This window comes from Pinus tabuliformis, chromosome J (genome assembly GCF_031772625.1).
Source record: "Pinus tabuliformis cultivar Carrire ecotype Pingquan chromosome J, CPIR1, whole genome shotgun sequence".
In the NCBI taxonomy this organism is placed as follows: Eukaryota; Viridiplantae; Streptophyta; class Pinopsida; order Pinales; family Pinaceae; genus Pinus; species Pinus tabuliformis.
Window position 1 is genome coordinate 545,252,856 of NC_142295.1, and position 20,671 is coordinate 545,273,526.

Below are 20,671 nucleotides of genomic sequence, written 5' to 3' on the forward strand. Positions count from 1 at the left end.
ATGAAGAGTCATTGCTGCAAGAACAAAACAGTCAGAGGTGGGACAATGGTGTTGTTCTGCAATCTGGTGAGCAACAACAAAGATACAATCTAAGATCCAATGTAAAGAATCTCAAAGAAAATGTGGCACAAGAAGCAGCTGCTCAAACAATGCCACAGAATAGCAGGCAAAGAAGACCAGCAGCTGATCCTATCACCCTCAAAGCTCCAGTTCAAGAGGTAAAAACTGTTGATAAAGTATTATCTTCTTTTAGTTTTGAGTCAGAAATTCAGAAATTGAAAATATCCATGCCTCTGGCTGAATTGGTGAAGAGTGAATTATACAGAAAACCCATCCTTGAGGCCCTTGAACTAGAATCTAAACAAACCTTCGTTGACTCTTTCAATTTGCAAGATAACAAGCTTGCTATTATGCTTAGCCCCATGATTGAACCTGCTGATAATAGTTCTCCATCTTTCTATGTTTCGTTAACTATCCATGATAAAATCCTCCACAATTGCCTGCTAGACAAGGGCCAGCCACAATCTAATGCCTAAAACTGTCATGGAAGAGTTAGGCCTTGATATGACTAGACCTTATCATGATTTGTTCTCTTTTGATTCAAGGAAGGTAAAATGCTTTGGATTAATTAAGGATCTGGCCATTACCTTAACCCAGCTGCCCATGAAAAGTATGATGATGGATATAGTGGTGGCTGATGTTCCTCCGAAGTTTGGTATGTTGTTGTCTAGAGGATGGATTAAGAGACTAGGTGGGACATTGCAGAATGATCTATCTTATGCAATTGTTCCAGTGTTTGGAGGAGAAAGCAGGAGGTTATATAGAGAAGCACAGCTGGCATATATCATTAGTGATGAGAAGAATCCTACAAACCATCCCATATATGTAGTGGACACTGATTTTGGAGCTTTCATTCTCCAAATAGAAGAATCTCAAAAGGCTGCATTGCAGATCAGGAAGCCAACAGCTCAGGCTGAGCATGATACAGGTGGTCAGATTTGGGAGATGTTCTTTGATGGAGTGTGTACCAAGGAGACTGCAGGAGCAGGGGTGGTGCTAGTATCTCCACAACAAGAAACAATTCAGTTGTCTCTAAAGCTGGTTTTTCAGGTGACAAACAACATAGCAGAATATGAAGCACTGTTGTTGGGCCTTCATGAAGCCAAAGATAGAGGAGTAAAAAATCTGAAGGTGTTTGGAGATGCTGATCTGATAATTCAGCAAGTAAATAAAACATTCCAAGCAAAGCATCCAAGGCTGAGAGCTTATAGAGATGAGGTATGGAGAGTCAAAGAGTTCTTTGATTTTTTCTGCATTTCATATATTCCTAGAGCCCAAAATCAGCTTGCTGATTCCCTTGCTGTCTCTGCTAGTTTGTTCATCCCTCCATCGCCTCCCAAACTAGTTTATGAGGTACAAATGAAGTATAGACCCTCTGTGCCTGATAATGTTCACCATTGGAAGGTTTTTGATGATGATGATGAGTTAAATAGGTTCCTTCAAGTCATTGATGAGTTCTCTGAAATGCAAATTGACCAAAATAATGATGCTTTGTTTGAAGATCCCAAGTCCCAACTTAGAAATAAAATTGGCAAGAATAGCATAGTCCAGCTTCCTAGTAACCATATCCCTAAGGGTCTAATTCCTCTTGAGAGATTGTTTGACCACAATGATGTGCCTTACAAAGCTGCCCAAAAAGAAGATCAGTCTGCAGTTTGTAAGCATGATATAGGAAGTCCAGGTCAGCCCAAATTCATAAATCTGTCCACTAATTTATCTGCTGATCAGAGTGCTGAATATTGCAAATTAATGAGGCAATTTGCTGATGTGTTCGCTTGGGAGTACAGTGATCTGAAAACATATGACAAGAATATAATTCAGCATAAAATTCCACTTGAGAAAGACACTATTCCTTTCAAACAGAAGCTGAGACCAATGTATCCTATGCTCCTTCCTCTGGTTGAGAAAGAAATTAAAAATCTGTTGGCTGCTAAGATTATAGTGCCTCTTAGATATTCTAAATGGGTGGCCAATCTGGTTGTTGTGAGGAAGAAGAATGGAGAAATCAGACTGTGCGTTGATTTCAGGAATCTAAATAAATGCTCTAAAAAGGATAACTATCCCCTGCGAAAAATGGAGCATTTGTTGCAACAAGTCTCAGGTGCCAAAGTAATGTCTTTTATAGATGGATTTTCAGGTTTTAATCAAATCGCTGTGCATCCAGATGATCAAGAGAATACAACATTTACCACTCCTTGGGGCACGTTCATGTATGCCAAAATGCCATTTGGGCTGATGAATGCTGGAGCCACCTTTCAGCATGCTATGTATATTGCTTTTGTGGGTGAAAAGGATAAATTTGTGCTAATTTATCTTGATGACATAACTGTTTATTCTGGCAGCCATCATGATCACCTACAGCATTTAAAAAAGGTGTTTTTAAAGTGCAGGAAATTTGGAATTTCACTCAATCCCAAAAAATCCCAATTTGCTTTGGAAGAAGGCAAACTGTTGGGGCATGTAGTGTCTGTTGTAGGTGTTCAAATTGACCCAGAAAGAGTCAAAGCAATTCAGGCCTTGACTCTTCCGAGATCAAAGAAAGACATATAGTCTTTTCTTGGGAAAATTAACTTTGTAAGGAGGTTCATTCCTAATTTTGCTGAGCTGGTTAAGCACATAACCTCCATGTTGAAAAAGGGAGTAGAGGTGAAGTGGATTGATGCGGCTAGAAGATCTTTTGAGTCCATTAAGATGGCTATTGTGGAAGCTCCTACTTTAATAAGCCCTGATTATAGCAAGGAGTTTCACCTATTTTCATTTGCCTCTAAGGATACCATTGCAGCTGTCCTGTTGCAGAAAGATGAAGCAGGTCAAGAACATTTAGTGGCTTTTTTCAGCAAGAATTTGAGGGATTCTGAACTAAGGTTTGATATTATTGAAAAGCAGGCTTATGCTCTTATCAAATCTTTGAAAGCTTTTAGAGTATACATCTTGCATTCCAAAATAGTTGCATATGTGCCTTCTGCTGCAATAAAGGATGTCTTAACGCAGCCTGATGCTGATGGAAAAAGAGCGAAATGGATTGCAAAAATGATAGAATTCAACATAGAGCTGAAGCCCACCAAGCTGGTAAGAGGTCAGGGGCTTGCCAAGTTATTGGCTGAAGAAAATTGCAGGTCTTTGGACATTGATTTCTTGTTCAATGTAGCAGAAAATGGTCAAATAGAAGAGCATGAAATAGCTGAAACGCAGAGATGACAGTTAGTAACCAATAACCTAGCTTCATGTAGATAGTATGCTGCAATAATTAATTTTCTTCTAAAGCTAGAAGTTCCTTCAGAATTTTCTCAAAGTCAAGCAAGAACGTTAAAGCTCAAGGCAGCGAAATATTGCATCAATGATAGCTTGCTTTATTGGAGGGATCCATCTGGAGTGCTTTTAAGATGCCTGGATAAAGAACAGTTAATAGAAGTTATGCAACAATTCCATAACAGCATGTGTGGAGGACATCATTATTGGAGAACTACAGCCCAAAAGATTCTCAGAGCTAGGTACTATTGGCCCTCTTTATTCTCTGATGTATTTGTTTTTGTTAAATCTTGTGATAGGTGCCAAAGATTTGAAGGTAAGCAGCAGTTAAAATTCCTGCCCCTAAAGCCAATAATTGCAAAAGGACCTTTTCAGCAGTGGGGCTTGGATTTCATTGGTGAAATCAACCCACACTCCAGTGGCCAGCACAGGTGGATATTAGTTGCCACTGATTATTTTACAAAATGGATTGAAGCAATTCCAACAAGGAAGGCTGATCATAATGTGGTCATGAAATTCTTATCAGAAAACATTTTCAGCAGATTTGGTTGCCCACATAAGCTGATAACAGATAATGCAGCAGCCTTCAAGGCAAAAGAGTTGGTGGAAATGTGTGATTCAATGGGCATTAAACTTGTTCATTCCACCTCCTATTACCCCCAAGGGAATGGTCTAGCAGAATCCTCTAATAAAAGTCTGATCAGGATTATTAAGAAGCTGTTAGAGGAAAATAAGAAGAATTGGGATGCCAAGCTCAAATATGCGCTTTGGGCAGACAGAGTGACCATCAAAAGATCTACAGGCTGCTCTCCTTTCAAGTTGGTATATGGCGCTGATGCTATTTTTCCAATTCAACTTACCCTTCCTGTGGCAAAGTTGCTCCAAACAGCGCAGAATGAAGAAGATGATATGGCCAATAGGATCACTGATTTAACAGAATTATGTCAGATCAGAGAGCAGCTGATTGAAAAAGCTACAGCACATCAACAAAAGATCAAGGAAGTCTTTGACAAGAAGGCAAAAAGAAATAATATGCAGGTTGGGGATTTGGTTCTGAAATGGGATGCATTTAAAGAAAATAAAGGCAATCATGGGAAGTTTGATGCTCTCTGGACAGGCCCTTTCATCATTTCACAGATTCAAGGGAACAATACCTTCATACTGAAAAGTATGGGAGGAGAACCAGTCTTTGATGGCCCAGTTAATGGGCGGTTTTTGAAAAACTATGTGATTTAAGGTCTTTGGGCCTTAAAAGTTGTAAATATTTTTCTTTTATCAGTTTTTAGTATAGCTGTAGTAGACTCCATGCCCAATGGAACACTAGGAATTTTGGCTGATTTGTTTGTTGCTGGAAAGGCATTGATCTGCAGGTTCTTGAGACCTCACAGGGAGGATCTCATCCCCAGAAGGAGCCAGTGTTAGGTTTGCTGTTAGCTTCACTGTGAAAAAGCATCAAAAATGGATTCAAACACTCTCAAAGGCTGCAATTACACTTATAAGGATGCTAAAGGATCCATGGTTGTTGTTCAAATTCTCAAATTATGGCTTAAAGTCTTCCACCGATCGAAAAAATTGCAAGGGGAAATCCCTTTGGAGGGCAGAAATACACTATCGGGAGGCGGAAATACCCCCAAAACCATGTAAAAATCAAAGTTACAGGCTTAAGGATCTGCTTTATTCTCAGCTGTTGGATCTGGCCGATCAACGGTCCAGATTGCGTCGGCATATCGCAAGTCGAGGAAGGCAGTGGCAGCGACAAAGGAAGACCTTGCCGATGAGCGACCGCCGATATCGCATCAGCGTTTCCAATGGAGCATGGCCTTTTGCATATATATGAGTGATCGCCGATGGGTCGGACCTGATGGTGGTGTTAATTCCTTCTGATAGATTATCGGGTCCGCAGCAATATCGCTATCGGCGCTTTCAAAGGGGCAGGCTTTAACATGAGTTATGTTGCGATGCGATGGGTCGGACCCGACGGTGGTGTTAATTCCTTCTGATAGATTATCGGGTCCGCGGCAATATCGCTATCGACGCTTTCAAAGGGGCAGACTTTAACATGAGTTATGTTGCGATGCGATGGGTCGGACCCGATATTTTATGAATCATTTCTTATAAAATTTCAAATCTGCGCTTAAGCAATTTTCTATGGTTTTGGGCGCATTTTCTGTGTATAAGGAAATATAAAGAAACAGAGGATTGGTCAGTTAAGATATGCATTGCGACCCGAAAAGCGGACCCAATAGATGATTGAACCATGCCCGAACCTTTTAAAGTCAAGATTGAAGCAATGATGGGCGGGAATGAATAGTGTAGCAACGTTTCACTATTTTAAAGCCAAACAGTCATGATTGAGCCGTTTTAATGATTCAGCAGTTGCCATTAATGAAAAGTATGGCCGAGGAGGAAGTAGGACACCGTCTATCAGATCAGTGCATTCAATGGTTATGGCTCCTTTGGTATTTCATGCCCCCTGCTCAAAGGAGGACTGCAGAGCAACAGAGGGGTCAAATCCATTTACAGCACAGCCAGATTCACAGCCAAATTTGTACCAGAGGCCCACTCCTGAATGTAAATGTGGTTGGTGGCCATTTATGGGCTCCTCCACGCATAGCTAACAGAGAGATTGTGTAATGAGACACCATATATACTGAAAAAACCGAGGTAGTGGGATTGATGAGTGTTTGATGAATGAGAGCTTATGGTAGCCTTTTAACTTCTGGAGACTGTAACTACTTTGTAACCTGCAGCGTCTGGTCTTGATTTCCACTAATACAAGCTTCTTTTACTATCACCTGCTCGCTTTCCACTTCTCTTTCTTGTTCCAGGTTGTGCCTGCTGGCATTTATTTGATGTGCTATGAATGTTTAATATCAGAGGGGCTGTCATCCCACCTCTGTATTATAATTTAGTGGTTCATTAAAATTGCTTGCAGATTGCTGTTGTTTAACATCAGGGAGTTGTCATCCTGTCTGTGTATTAAACAATAGTGCTACAAACCTTCTAACTGGTTGCAGCTGGCCATCACAGGGTCCTGTGTATCTGTTGGTGTAAGTATTCTTCTCCATCATCACCTTTACCTTAAACTGTGAGTAGTTGGTAGTTGAAAGCCTTGTAGTTTGGGGGTCTTCACCCATGTCTGGGGTAAATCATAGTAGGAGTGGTTATCTGGCTTAAAGGTGTTGCACATCTTCCATTTATCCATCATTTAATCCAACAAAACTGTTGAATTTTTAATGTTCCTGAGCATCACTGATATACAACCTAGGTGAGTTTCTTGGGGTGATAACAGTGGGGAAAAATGTGATTTGTGGAGTGAATGAGTCATCTTGGAATTTTCACTATAATTTTTATTTTGGGATGTTTCAAACAGGGAAATTTTGAAGGGATGGAGACAAGATCTTTATGTACACGTGGAAAAATTTCAGGGATTGATTCGCTATATTTTCTGAGATGCGCACTTTTTTCCCGTGGAAAAATCGTAACTTTTTATTAAAAAAAGAAAAGTTACACTAGCAGATGCATTGAAGCATTTCCATAATCTGCCCATTGGGCTCGAGTGCTTCCGCACCCCACGCAACGTTAAAGAACTAACGTGCAGATAGAAGAAAAAAAAGAGAAAAAAAAGAGAGGGCAAGAAAAACTGAGTTTCGGTTTTACACATCAGGTTTTTCTTCCCTTTTTCTTTTCGACCTTGCGCCACTCTCCTTGGGTGGGCTCGATCAAGGCTATGACTAATTGTGTTTCTGCTTTCTGAGAACCTGCTTCTCTGTCTGAATCTGAAGTGTCTCACTGGTGATGTCGTTTGATCCCTCCCATGCTTTGATCCTCGTTTTCCTTTTCTACATGATTTGGGTGAAGCTGTGAGACCTTGTTGTCTAATGTGGTTTCCTTCTGGGTCTCCATTTCTTGGGGTGATTCAGCATTCTTTGCAGGAGTATCTTCTTCTTCTGCTTCTGATTCTTCATCTTCTGCATTGGGGGGAGAAAATTGCCATCCTTTCCTCTGCTTCCCTTTCTGCTTTCTTTTGCCGTTTGCTTTCTTGGCTTCTGGACATGTGCTTTGCAGATGTCCTGTTTGCCTGCAGAGCCTACATCTGAAAGCTGTGTTTTCATAGTCTAGTGCTTGCAACCAATTTTGTTGTTTGTAGATCAGCCTTATATTGTCTGGAAGCCCTTTGCTTAAATCTACTTCCACACAAATGCGTGCGAAAGTGTAGACCCTTTCATCAATCCTCTCCAGATCTGTTTTGATGTATTTCCCTATGCTGTTCCCAATTCCTTCCAAAACTTGTTCACTCCAGAAGTGGAGGGGAAGGTTGTATAAACGGACCCAGACCGGTACTTTGGATACAGTCATTTTGTTTGGGTCAAAATCTGGAAACCATGGAGTCATGAACAGTCCCGACGTTCCCCAGAACCAAGGTCCAGCATTGATGATTGTATCCCTGACTTCCCTGGATACAAATCTGACAATAAAAAACCCCTTGGAGCATAAGTGTATATCACATTCCATGGTCCAACTGGTGAAAATCCAGCGAAATAGATCCATGGGTTTTGGCCAAAAACTGTTGAAACGGCAGATTAGAGCCTGCGTTTCATAGTCCTTTACGAAATCATCGTACCCCCTGAAAAATCAAAGTTAAGGGCTGGAGTTTCCCCTAGCTGATCTACTATATATGGCCTGGGTATATATCCGCCTTGATCTGGAGAGGACCCTGAATCTCTGTTGCCTTGAAGAATATTTTTGTAGGAAGGAACTCCTTTGGGTTGATGCTGAGAAGCTGTCTTCTTCCCCTTGTCTCCTCCTGAGAAGCTTGGTTGTCCTTGAGGCATAGCCCCTCCTCTCAGCCTGAGGTTTAAGACAATAGTTTCTCCTGGACTAATCTCATAACTTCCCAAAGTTCTACTATCCTGGAGAGACCACCTGCCTCTGACCAAATGTTGCGTCTGAACAGGATATCCGGACAGTGCCCAGATTTGCTGTTTCAGCTGCATGATAGTGCTTCCTGCATGTACCCACACTAAACAGGATTTCCCCAGGGGTTTTAATAAAAATCTGAAAATGATTTGTTGTTACCTGAAGGCTAGGTTTTTGCTGGGTTCCTGGTCTGCCTAAACCGATGTCGCTGCTGATTTCCTGGTACTGTGGGCTGTCTTCCAGATCTATCCTCTTATTGGGCCTTTCTGCCCTTTGCAGATCAAGATCTGCTTCCCCTCCTCTCAGTTGATGCACAAATCCACCGATCTGCTGCCTGGGATTGATCAGATCGGATAGATCCATCCCGGATCTGTAAGATTTGGTCCAGTCCATTGTGAGAGGGGGCAGATCTGTAACATGCAGACCCCCTTCTTTGATTTCAAATAGCGGAGCAGTGTGAAAAACTACAGGCCCAGACCCTACCACGTCCCGGGTTCCTTCTCTTCTTCCCCTGCAGAAAATAACGTGCATCACGATAAGGTGAACCTCCACTGCATGCAGATAAGGCATCATGTTCATACTTCGCTTCTTTCCCAATGCTTCTGGCGCAAGATCCAGCCCATGAACCATCAGAAACTGGCCCCAACATCGAGCCCTGGACCTCAGGATTATCTTGCAGCAACGAGTGAAAAGCAAAGAATCAAAATCTTTACTTGCCGTCAGTGCAGATCCACTCAGTCTTTGTTCAGAGGGATCAGAAAACTTCATATCCACAACACGATCCACGACGGCAACGAGGATTTCTCTCACGCGATCTGCACTCGTGACATCTAGGGTTTGATCGCCGTCATATTTCGCATTAATCTTTAACCCTGCCGAGCGATAATGGCCCCGGGCATCGCCGCCGCAGGTGTTGCAGTCATTGGAGAAATTCATTCCCATGGTGCGCTCGCTGATCTCCCCCTTGATTCGTTCTGAGATGCGCACTACAAAAGTTAGGTTTTGTGATTGTTCCTCAAATTTGCTTCAAATGACCCATCTTTGGATTTTCACTATAAATTAAGTTTTGGGATGTTTCGAACTTTGAAACTTTGAAGAAAGAGAGGCAAGATGTCTAGGTACATGTGGAAAAAAGTTAAACTTTTGTTTGTTATAATTTCAGAGATATGCCTTGTGGAAGTGGGGGTTCCTAAATAGTTTGTAAACAAGTTTCAAACATGTTAGTTTAGCAATTTTGCTATAACTTATTTTTTAGGATGTTTTAGACTGTGAAATATTTAGAGACCTATGGAGACATATTGCAACACTTCACGTCAACTTGGAATTTTTGTTGTAACTTTTTTTAGATTGTGAAATTTTCAGGGATACAGAAGACACATAGGAGTGCCTCAAGTAAAAAATTTAGAATCAGATTCACAAAATTAGATATGCGACATGTTGTACAATTTTGTTCTTAAGAAAATTCCAAAAACAAAGTTTCAGGAGAAGCAAAGTCGGTGAAGGCAAAAGAAACAATAAGACCTGATAAAGGCAGAAGCAAGTAGTAGACCTAGTGAAGGCAAAAGCAGTAAGCAAACTCGCTGAAGGAGGTCAATGCCTATGAATATTTACAACATTGAGGATTGGTGCCTCCAGTAAGTTGTGTCATGGTTATGCCTACAAATATTTTCAATGATGGAGATTGATCTCTTTAGTAGGTTGGCGCCTATGAATATTTGTACTAGTAGGTATTGGTTTCTCCAATAGGTTTGTGCCTACAAATATTTGTAACAGTAGGTTGGTGCCTACAAAGAATTATAAAAACAAATGTTCTCTTAAAAAGGTTTCCATGTAAATCATGTGTTCCATGTTTTGTAGCTAATAGAGCCCATATGTTATTATTTTATTATGGTTCATGAATGTTTAGACTAATATAGAATCATGTTAATCTCAGATCTATCAAGTGGCGAGAGGGATCAAATCTCTTGAGGTGCTAACCTTTTTTAAAGTGCAAAATTTGAAAAAAGGTTTGCATCTTGAGAGATTCGATCCCTCTTTGTACTTGATGTATTCAAGGTTAACATAGATTTATGCTGGTTACACACACACCATGTGACAACTCATGCATGAAAGGAACTATAAATCTCCTTCATCTTGAGTAACACACTAATAAAATGTTTTATTTGTAATTTTTTTGTATTTACTTTATAAAATATATACAACTTTTCTCTATATATTTACATTGAAATTTTTATTTTTATTAATATATTTTTTAAATTTTACATGTCAACTCCATATAACTAATCAAGGAACTACAAATATCTCTTATACTCTAAATTAGAAAGCACCTATCAATATAAGGAATTGCACATGTCCTTCACACATCATTACAGAGACTATATTGTAATATCAAAACTATTTTTAGATGCCATGTGTCAAATCTATATTCTATATTCAGTAATGAAGGAATTACACATCTCCCTCATACTAAAAAGTAAAAAGCAATTTAGAAATATTTTACTTTCAATGACTTTATCTCTTCATATAAAATTGACTTAAAATTAAGGAGGAAATTAAATTATTTTATTTATGGCTGACATAAAATATTCTTTTGTTGTTACTATTTTTTAATTTTTTTTCAAATGGGAGGGGCTAGTTCCCTTTAGAAGCATATATGGGACCTCTTTTAAATGTAATTTGCTAAATACTATTGTTTTTTAAATGTAATGTCATAAGACAACAACTCCAAAATTGTAGAAATTGTAATAAATAAAAATTGTCTTATACTAATTGACCTCCCCACCTCCACCTAAATATAAATGTGTGCTCAACAAAAACACCATCTTCAATGATTTTTCTTTTTCCATAAATATGGTATTACACTTTAGTCTCTAAGGTGAGAAGATTTTGCATTTAAAGGTTAAAGTATCATGAAATATTTTGCATTTAGATTTCTTTGAAGTTTTTAATAAGAATTTGTGACTAATTTTATATTTAGTTATATTTTGATTAAAATTTTATTTTATTTTTGATGTAAATAAATGGTGGACATTAAATTTACTTTAAGTGGTTGAGAGAGTATTTTCCTCTCATCTGAAATTGATCTCCATAAGTATCATTTGAAATTCACCTCCATAAATATTATTTGAAATTCACGTTGATCGGAACCAATAACTTCACATCAAACAGTACATACACCTGATCACCATTTATTAAAAACCTCATAAACCATAATAATAATATGGTGTTGACAAATGTTATGTAACAAATTAAAAAATACCAATAACAAAAAAATCAATGTAGAACATAAATAAAATATTTCAATTTTCACCTTTATTTTCAATCAAACTTTATCTAGTGAGATAAAATAATTGAAAGTTAAACGAACAAAAATTACTTTTTAATATGAAGAGATATGTAATTCCTTCATTACTTAATATAAATTTGAAGAATGACAAATAATATTATTATGTTATACCTAACATGTAATTCATTCTATATTCAATTAATGTGTGAGAATTTTAGACCCTACTACTACCTTCATATTTCTCGAAACAAGATAACTTCTTGGAACAATTGGTATGATTGTCCTTCGATAATGTTAATATTAGCACTATGTTCTCTTTTGGGTATTTACATCACTAATGTTCAAGAATACTCAATGGTATTTATATACTTATGCCATTTGAATATGGTAGTGCAATGGTATAACTGCTTATTTACTTGTCATGAATGCCATTTGGGATTAAATGATTCTTAGTTTAATTTTTTTCTAAATCTTGTAATAGTTTTGTTCATTAGATATTAATTGTTTGAGCCATTAAAGACCCATAGGATGACCTCTCCTGGTTCAATTACATTGAATCTTTTCAAGAATCATACAATATTTTTGTTCAACCATGTTGGTGTTATAGTTTTGAATTTTTACTTACTCTACCTCTACACAATAGTCAAATTAAGTCAGAACTGTGCCCAGGCTTCCAGTTAGACTTGCTTGGCCAGGGCGCTAATCTGATCTCAATCAATTGAGTTTTTTGTTTTGTTTTTACTTCTAGCCTATTTAAGTTCTTAGTTGTAATCCTGATCTATCTTTAATAATTTGATTCCCATTCTTGCCAAACGTATACCCCTACCATGAAGGGTTACCCCCAATCAAGAATCATATTCATATTAATGATGAAGGAACAAGAGACTTCGTTAATTTATTTATCTATATTATTTCAATAGTTTCCATAGGTTCGTTACCAAATTGCCACAAGAATTCATTTAGAGCAAAAGGATGATTACCCTACTCTACAACTAACTACCCTCAACAGTTACAAATTTATTAATACAGTCCAAAGAAAAATTTACGATTTCCTTTCAGTAGTCTTCTACAAGAAAATTTAGAACAAAAACTTCCATACATCATTCACAACAAGAATCTTTAGAACTAAACAAGAAAATTGTTCTCACAAATTTACTTATCTGAAATGTTAGGTTGTCTGGAAATTCACGAGGAAATAGCACTCCTACCTACCAAATGAGAATGGAAATTATGCCCAGTTGTCCCCTGAGCTTCTCTTTTCCAAAGCATTAGTGAGACAATGATCCTACAGGGTCAATTCACAAACATCAGGACTTGACAGTACAGTGTAGAAATTTCCAATTCAAGTATGTTTGGGGATTCCACTAGTTCTCAGTCTAACTCAAGAACACCCCACAGGCAACATCCTTCCTTCCCTGTACAACGTCATGTTCAGGTTTCAATTTTTTTTCTTCTCTCCCAGGTGCCTCCTGCCTTCCTCTTTCCTTCCTTGGCCCTTTTCCCTCTGAGATATTCTTTATCTCTAGCGAAAGGGAGAAGTATCTATCTCTCAATTCTCTAGTAAAAGAGAATTCATCTAGGGTCTTTTCCTTGTGAATTTCAAAACTCCTCTTCGTTCTTCAAACAAATTAAAAATAAACTTTAGTCATTTAAAATTTCTCATTAGGCCTTTCCATTTAGCCTATGAGTTTTCTTGAATTAATGCAATAAAATTAAATGAAATTAATTAAACGGATTTTCTTATGGTAATTGGGGGTGGTACACTCGCATTAGGATGATTTTTTTGGTAAGCCCTCTCTAATATCCACTTCCACACATATATGAACATAACTTACAAAACCCTTCACCAATATGTCATTATCTACTTTGATATAGCTGCCAATAGAATAACCAATGTCCTCTAGGATCTATGGCATGATTTAATAAAGAGGAAAGTTTGGGAGCCTAACCTAAGTTGGAACAGGTAGGGAATTCATAATTAGAGGATTAAAATTCGAGAACCATGGTTAAATTTAAATACTTTCTCGGACCCAAACTAGGGCCCAGATTGAAGACCTTCTTCTGATCCTCCAAATTTTTAAAGTAAACCACAAAGTAACCCTTCGAGCAAAAAATTAGATCTATGTTCTGGGTCCAATTCTAGTAAACCCATTCTCTAAGGGCAGAGGATGAAGGCTAGAAGCTATTAAAATGGTATGTAATGGTTTGACTTTCAAAATTTGTTGACCTTTTCTTATTAATTATCTCATCCACCTCTAATGTTGGGATATTCGACAAATGTTCCACCACAAAAGCCAGACCAAAAAGTTCCTTTGCAATTTTAGAATTTGAGTCAGACTTTAGAGCTTTTTTGAAAGACATGGGCTTTGAAGAAGAAGAGGACCTACCGCCCGTGGTACCTCCTTACAAACCTATATATTGTTGAATGCAGGCGACAAAATAATCTCCTTGATCCTTCACTTTTACCTTAAAACATAGGCAGTCTCCGATCAAGGATCTAACAAAGATGGAGAACATTTGAAGATCCTTGACCCTCACACCTCCTGGCAGAAACTCTAATTGGAGGCTTTTGTCAAACAAATTGCGAACTTGAGCAACCCCAAATTGACTCGTATGTTTGAAGTTTCTACAAACACTTTATCCTTCCTGCAAACATAATATTTACACAAAAATCCAGCCATCACTGACCTAAGAAGCAACATGATAGTGACTAGTAGAAGAAATATTCCAAAAACTCCGCAGTTGATTCATAATCCACAATAAGAATCCCTTCCACGACTTTTGACAAACATATTGCGGGAAACCATCCTGTTTATACATTTGAATAGTCTAGGTGCACTCAAAAGCACATATGGCACTCTTGAATTCAGGCATGTTGGAAAGAAGGCATTGAAGCCTTTAGCCCCGTTAAGCCTCAGGTTCTCGTTAATACCAAAAGAGGATAGCCTAACGAGACCTGTACCAAAAATTCTTCTAATCGCATTAGTGTAAGTTCCTCTCCCTAAGTTGCTTATCATCTTTTTAATTTGTTTTTAAAAATAATTTAATATTTCTTAAAATAAAATTCCTATGCGTAAGCTACTAATCATCTTTTTCAATTATTTTAAAAATAATTTAATATTTAAAAAATAAAATTTTATTTTAAGAAATATTTTAGATGAATCAAAATGTGTAAACAAATATTTTATGTATTTTTTATACAAAGTTTTTTTGTTTTGTTTTGTTTTTTTTTTATTAAAAAAATTAATTAAATAATATACTAACAATTAAATTTTAAACCATATATTTTTTAATGGATCTAAAATACTGATATAAAAGATTACTTTTTAGGTATTTAAGTATTTTTTATTATTATATTGAAAATTTAAAAATGAATATAACAAATTATTTAATCTTTATCTTTTAGTGTACTATACCAACCTAGATCCATCTTAATTCTGGATCTACCAAGCTATTAGAAGGATCAAATGTATTGAGATGCAAAGCTCTTTTAGAGTGGAAAGAGATTCAATCCCTCTTTGTGCTTGGTAGATCTAGACTTAAGAGCCAAGAGACTCATTCTACAACCCAGTGTGAAGGCAATGTGTAAGTATGTCCAACCCTCTTTAAAAAAAATTAAAAATAAAAATAAAAAAATCTCTAAATAAAAAAACAATATCAGCGATAAATAATCATAATAATAATAATAATAATAATAATAATAATAATTATTATTATTATTATTATTATTTTATGCATATTTAATTAGTTGTTTAAAAAATACGAGTAAGATTTTAAATCTCATACTTTTCAAAAATATTTTAACAAGTGATATCATCTTCATATATATCTATATAAAGAAAAAATATTTTAATGTTATATATAATAGAATATTCAATGTGAGTTAATATGAATTAATATTGAGATATACTTAAAAATATATTAATAATAAAAAAACCAATTTAATGTGTGATAACATGACTCAATACGCATATTATGTAATCTTTATAACATTCAAAAATACAATTTAAACAATAAAAAAATTAAACATTGGTTTTTGCACTTTAAAATAAGTTGCACCTAAAGAAATTTGAACTCTCTAGGCTCATGTTAGATCAGTGTTTAAGATGGATCTATGTTGGTATAATATATATGTAGTTGACATTGAAATATTTTATTTATAATTCACTTTCTCCTCATAAAAATGTTAAAACATGTCCCCTCATATTTTTTCATGTATGAATACATTAATTATTTTTATTATTAATATTTTCTAAAATATTACATATCAAATGCATATTAAGCATTGAAAGAATTACAAATCTTCCTCATACATTGAATTAGAAAGCAACTATTAATGGAATAAGATTTCTCTCAATCTTTATCTTTATATATGTTTCATGTTAAAATCTTTTATTCAACCTGCTGATTGAAATATTTTATTTATAACCTACTTTAATTTTTTCTTTGTTATTGATATTTTAAAAATCTTATATATCAACTCCATATTAAAAATGAAATAATTACACATCTCCATAGTTATGGAAAGTGGAAATATAAGTTGTTTTTCTCTTCTTCTTTTTTTCTTTTTTTTTTAAGTAGATATAAAATTATTCTATATGAACATTGAAATATTTTACTCATGGTTGACACTAAAATATTTTTTGTTATTAATATATTTTTGTTTGAAATATCACATGTAAACTGAATGTAGAATGAATTACACAACATGTAATATCAATAATAATATTTCCCATCTTTTCCATTATAAGAAAGTAAATTTTATTTTTTTCTTTAAGCATTGAAGAAATTACATTTCCTCTTCATATTAAAAGGTAAATTATTATTTTTTTACTTTCAGTTACTTTATATCTCTATATAAAATTATGCAAAATTAAGGTGCATATTAAAGCATTTCAATTATGGTAGACAGTTATTTATTTTGTTATTGCTATTTTAATTTGTTAATTTAAAGTATTATTTTATTATTTTTAAATGTAATATTACGTGACAACATCTCTCCCATAGTGAGCTGTAGAGCTCCTCTCAACTTAAAAAATAATTAATAATTAAAATTGTTAATTAAATTTAATTTAGATAATTAAATCAAATAAAAATTATAAATTTAAGCTAGAAGAATAATTATTATTCATTTTTCAATATCAAATACAACCCATTTGAACTTAAAAACTATTTTAAAATAATTAAAATCTCTATCAATTTAAAAATAATATTTTTTATAAAATTAGAATAAAATAATTTTATTTGTTTTTTAAATAATTTATTAAAAAATTATATTACAATAATATGTTAAAGAGCAAATTCTAAAATATGTGATCTTCAAACAAACTAGAGAAGAGGAGTGGGGCGACCCTTCTTCAAGAGGTATATTCAAAGGAGGCATCCCATGCCCGAAGTTGATGAGTTTATTAGAGAAGACCATCCCTAATGAAGCTCCCAAAGAGAAATTTGAAGTTCATTTATGACGTAGCCCAGCCACACTAGCCCACAACTCTACGTGTCCTCGGCTTTACAATAGTTGCCGGACTTTACAATGTGTTAGAATTTTCTGGCGGTCGCATGCAAAGGTGGTCAGTGAATGTCGGGTTGGCAACTGTGAGCAATTAATGCCGCATTCAATTCTTACCTACACACCTCGAGCCTGGTTCCTTTGTTGGTTCTTTGGCCAAAACACTTTGGCTTCCCGGTCATTCGAAATTGTTCTGTTCGCCTGTGAGGCTGCTGCGAGGGTTTGTTGTGTGGTTTTTGCTCTGGCGAGTATGGAAATCCCTGGTTCTTCTCCGGGTATGACTGTGGGTGAGTACCGGTCTCCCAATCCTGGTTATGAGTTTGTCAGTGGTTTTCTCCAGTGGCTCGAAACCGTTTTGGTTTTGGTGCTGTACTCGCTCGGCTCCTTTTCACACGGTAAGATTTCTTAGTCTCGTTCTGTTGTTCTGCTCTGGTCTGGTTGTAGAACCTGGTGTCCCATCTGTTAACTGCTCCTTGCTATTGTTCTATAGCCTCTGCTTTCGTATGGTCGCCTCTACTATTATTATTGGTGTCTCTGGTCACTGTTCTGTGCGCAAAATGGTTTAACTTCCGTCGTCCTTGGATTCAGGCAACAAATTAGTAGATTCTCGCGGCTCTGAAACAGGTATTGACTCCTTCCCTGATTCAATTCGGCCTTCTCATGGTATTGATGCTAACCAGAAACACTCCTCCTGTCTCAGCTTTGTTGATTCGGTCATGGCTCTGCTCCTCGAACCCTGGGTCTGGCTTGCTCAGGTAATATATGAAACCCTCCTATTTATGTGGTTGCTTTGGCTTCAGTTCTTTGTTGTGTGACTGTATTAACGGTGCTCTGTTGTGTTTACAGGTCAATGGCTAGACCTAGGTACGCGGATCCTCCGGGTTTCGGTCTTCCAAGGGTGGCGAACCTCTGCCAGTAGGCTCTGGCACTTCAATTCGTCAATGCACGGTTAGATCTTTGGGTTTTCTGTAGATTTTTTTTTTTTCCGTCCTTGCTTGTCATATATAGCCATTGTCCCTTGCGAAGATGAGACTTTTGCCTGGTTGTAATTTCCTATTTTGGTTAGTCGTTCGTTTGTCTGATTATTTGGGTTTTTGTTCCCAAACCCTAGGCCAGGGTTTGTCCACTCTGGACGCGGCACTTGTTTTTGTTTATCAGTGAATGTAATGTATCTATGTATCGGTCAATAGCAATGAGAACATGGTTTTGTGATATCTGTTTGATTTATAAAAATTATGAGGACTCGTTCGAAATTACCTTAACTGTGGTTTGCTTCTCCGGCACTCTGTTGCTAGTTTTGTTTGCTCTCGGTCCTTTTGCTGTAACTCCCTATTCGGACTGTGCTTCAACTCGTTGGTCCTTTGCTCTGTGGCTGTACATTTAAATGAGTTTGTTGTAGTTTGTTTATTCGATGAGAACACAAAAACAATACAACCTTACCGTGGTCTTTCACTGTTTGTCAACACTGTTCATTACAATTCGATAAATAAAAAGAAAATATAGCATTACAGTAGATAGGCAATGAATACAGATGGACAATTTCGGAAATAAGTTCTGTCTCTGTTTCTTTATTTCTCTGCTATGAAATTGCTGAACCTTTCTCTTGTCTTACATTGCTACTTTTATACCTTTTGGTTACAGTTAATTTGAAACTGCAATTGTTTGTCAGTTGAACAAAAACAATTGGTTGGGTAACTACAGTTTCAGTTGTCATTATAAGATCTGCTTTTAGATAATTTTGTCTTTTCTTTCCTAAATTGACATATCAATTCCTAAACTAATGTTTATTATTGTTGAACCATAACAACCCTAACCGACATTTAACTTTGACCTCATAACAACTAAGAGTAAAATAAACTAAAATCCTATCTCATGACCTCATAAACTAATAAAAAGAAAACAATCCAGATACTCAACAACCTTCCAACTTGGCAGAGACTTCACCCGGTCATGGTGAGCTAGATGCTCCTGCATCAGGCTCCTGGGGCAAAAAGAAATCATGGCTTCGGTCCATGAGCTTCTCGACTGAAGTACCTGTCTGTTCAATTTGCCTGGCATCAAGCCACGAGCTGTCCTCAATAGGACGGTTCTTCCACTTGACCAGGTATTGTACATACTCCTTCCGCCGAGTTTGTTTAACCACCTGAGTGTCGAGAATGCTTTCGATCTCGGGAGGTTGAACGTAAGGCATTTGTCTCTTCCAAGCTTCTCCTTTCTCCTGGGTACTCCGTGTAGGTCGCGTGGTTCCATCTTCCTCCTTTTCCTCTGGGTCAGCCGTGTAAGGGAACAGGTCTGCTACGTTAAAGATAGGTGAAATGCCTATTTCGGGTGGCAACTGGATCTCATAGGCATTCGTTGAAAACTTCCGAAGGACTTTGCAAGGTCCTATCTTTTTATACTTCAATTTATTGTACGTACCTTTAGGGAAGCGTTCTTTGCGTAAATGCGCGAGGACTTCGTCCCCCACGTCAAACTGTACTTCCCTTCTCTTCAAATCCGCCTGCTGTTTGTACTTTAAGCTGCTATCCTGTAATTTAATCTTTACCTTTTCATGCAAATCTCTCATCGCGTTAGCGAAATCTTCTCCGTCTGTGCTACGCCTTTCCTGCAGTCCAAGGTCCCGCAGTTCATGCACTCCGCGAGGATGCATGCCGTACAGGATCTGAAATGGACTGAAACCTGTGCTGCGGTTAGGCGAGTCATTGTAAGCGAACTTTGCCTGTGCTAGCACTCGATCCCACATCCGCGAATTCTCCCCGACCAAGCTTCGTAACAGGTTTCCCAGACTCCTGTTTACAACCTCTGTTTGCCTGTCGATTTGCAGGTGATATGCAAAACTGTAGCTTAGTTGTGTGTCCATTTTTTTCCATAAGGTACGCCAAAAGTGTCTCGTGAACTTCACATCCCTGTCCAAAAGGATAGATTTAGGCAATCCATGTAACCTGACAATCTCATTGAAAAACAAGTGGGCCACGTGGGTGGCATCACTGGTTTTTCTGCAAGGAATAAAATGCGCCATTTTTGAGAATCTGTCCACCACTACCATTACCGAGTCGTATCCTCGCTATGTCTTGGGTAGACCTAAGACGAAGTCCAAACTGACTGAGTCCCATGGTCTGCCTGGAACAGGTAACGATGTATACAGTCCTGTGTTTTGACTGTGACCCTTCGCTAACTAGCACACTTTGCATCTGGCCACAAACCGTTGTACATCTCTCCGCATCTTTGGCCAAAAGTAAAAATGACTAAGCTGCTTGAGGGTCTTATCCATGTCGAAATGTCCGGCCAAACCTCCACTATGCTTCTCACGAATAATATTCTCCCTCATCGAGCAGTCAGGTATGCACAGCTGTCCTCCCTTAAACAACAACTTTTCCTGTAGATTGTAGTCCAACCAAGGACTGTTATCTCTCACTAAAGGGTTCTGACACGCCTCATAGGCTTCCTTAAAATCTGTATCCATCTGGTATAAGTCCTGTAAGTGCTCAAAACCCAGCACCTGCACAGTGCTTTCCTGCAGAAGTAGAGCTTTCCTACTCAGCGCATCCGCTACCTTATTTGCTTGCCCGCTAATATGCTTCAATACGAAATTGAAACTCTGCAAATACTCCACCCATTTGGCGTGTTTGTGGTTTAGCTTGTGCTGC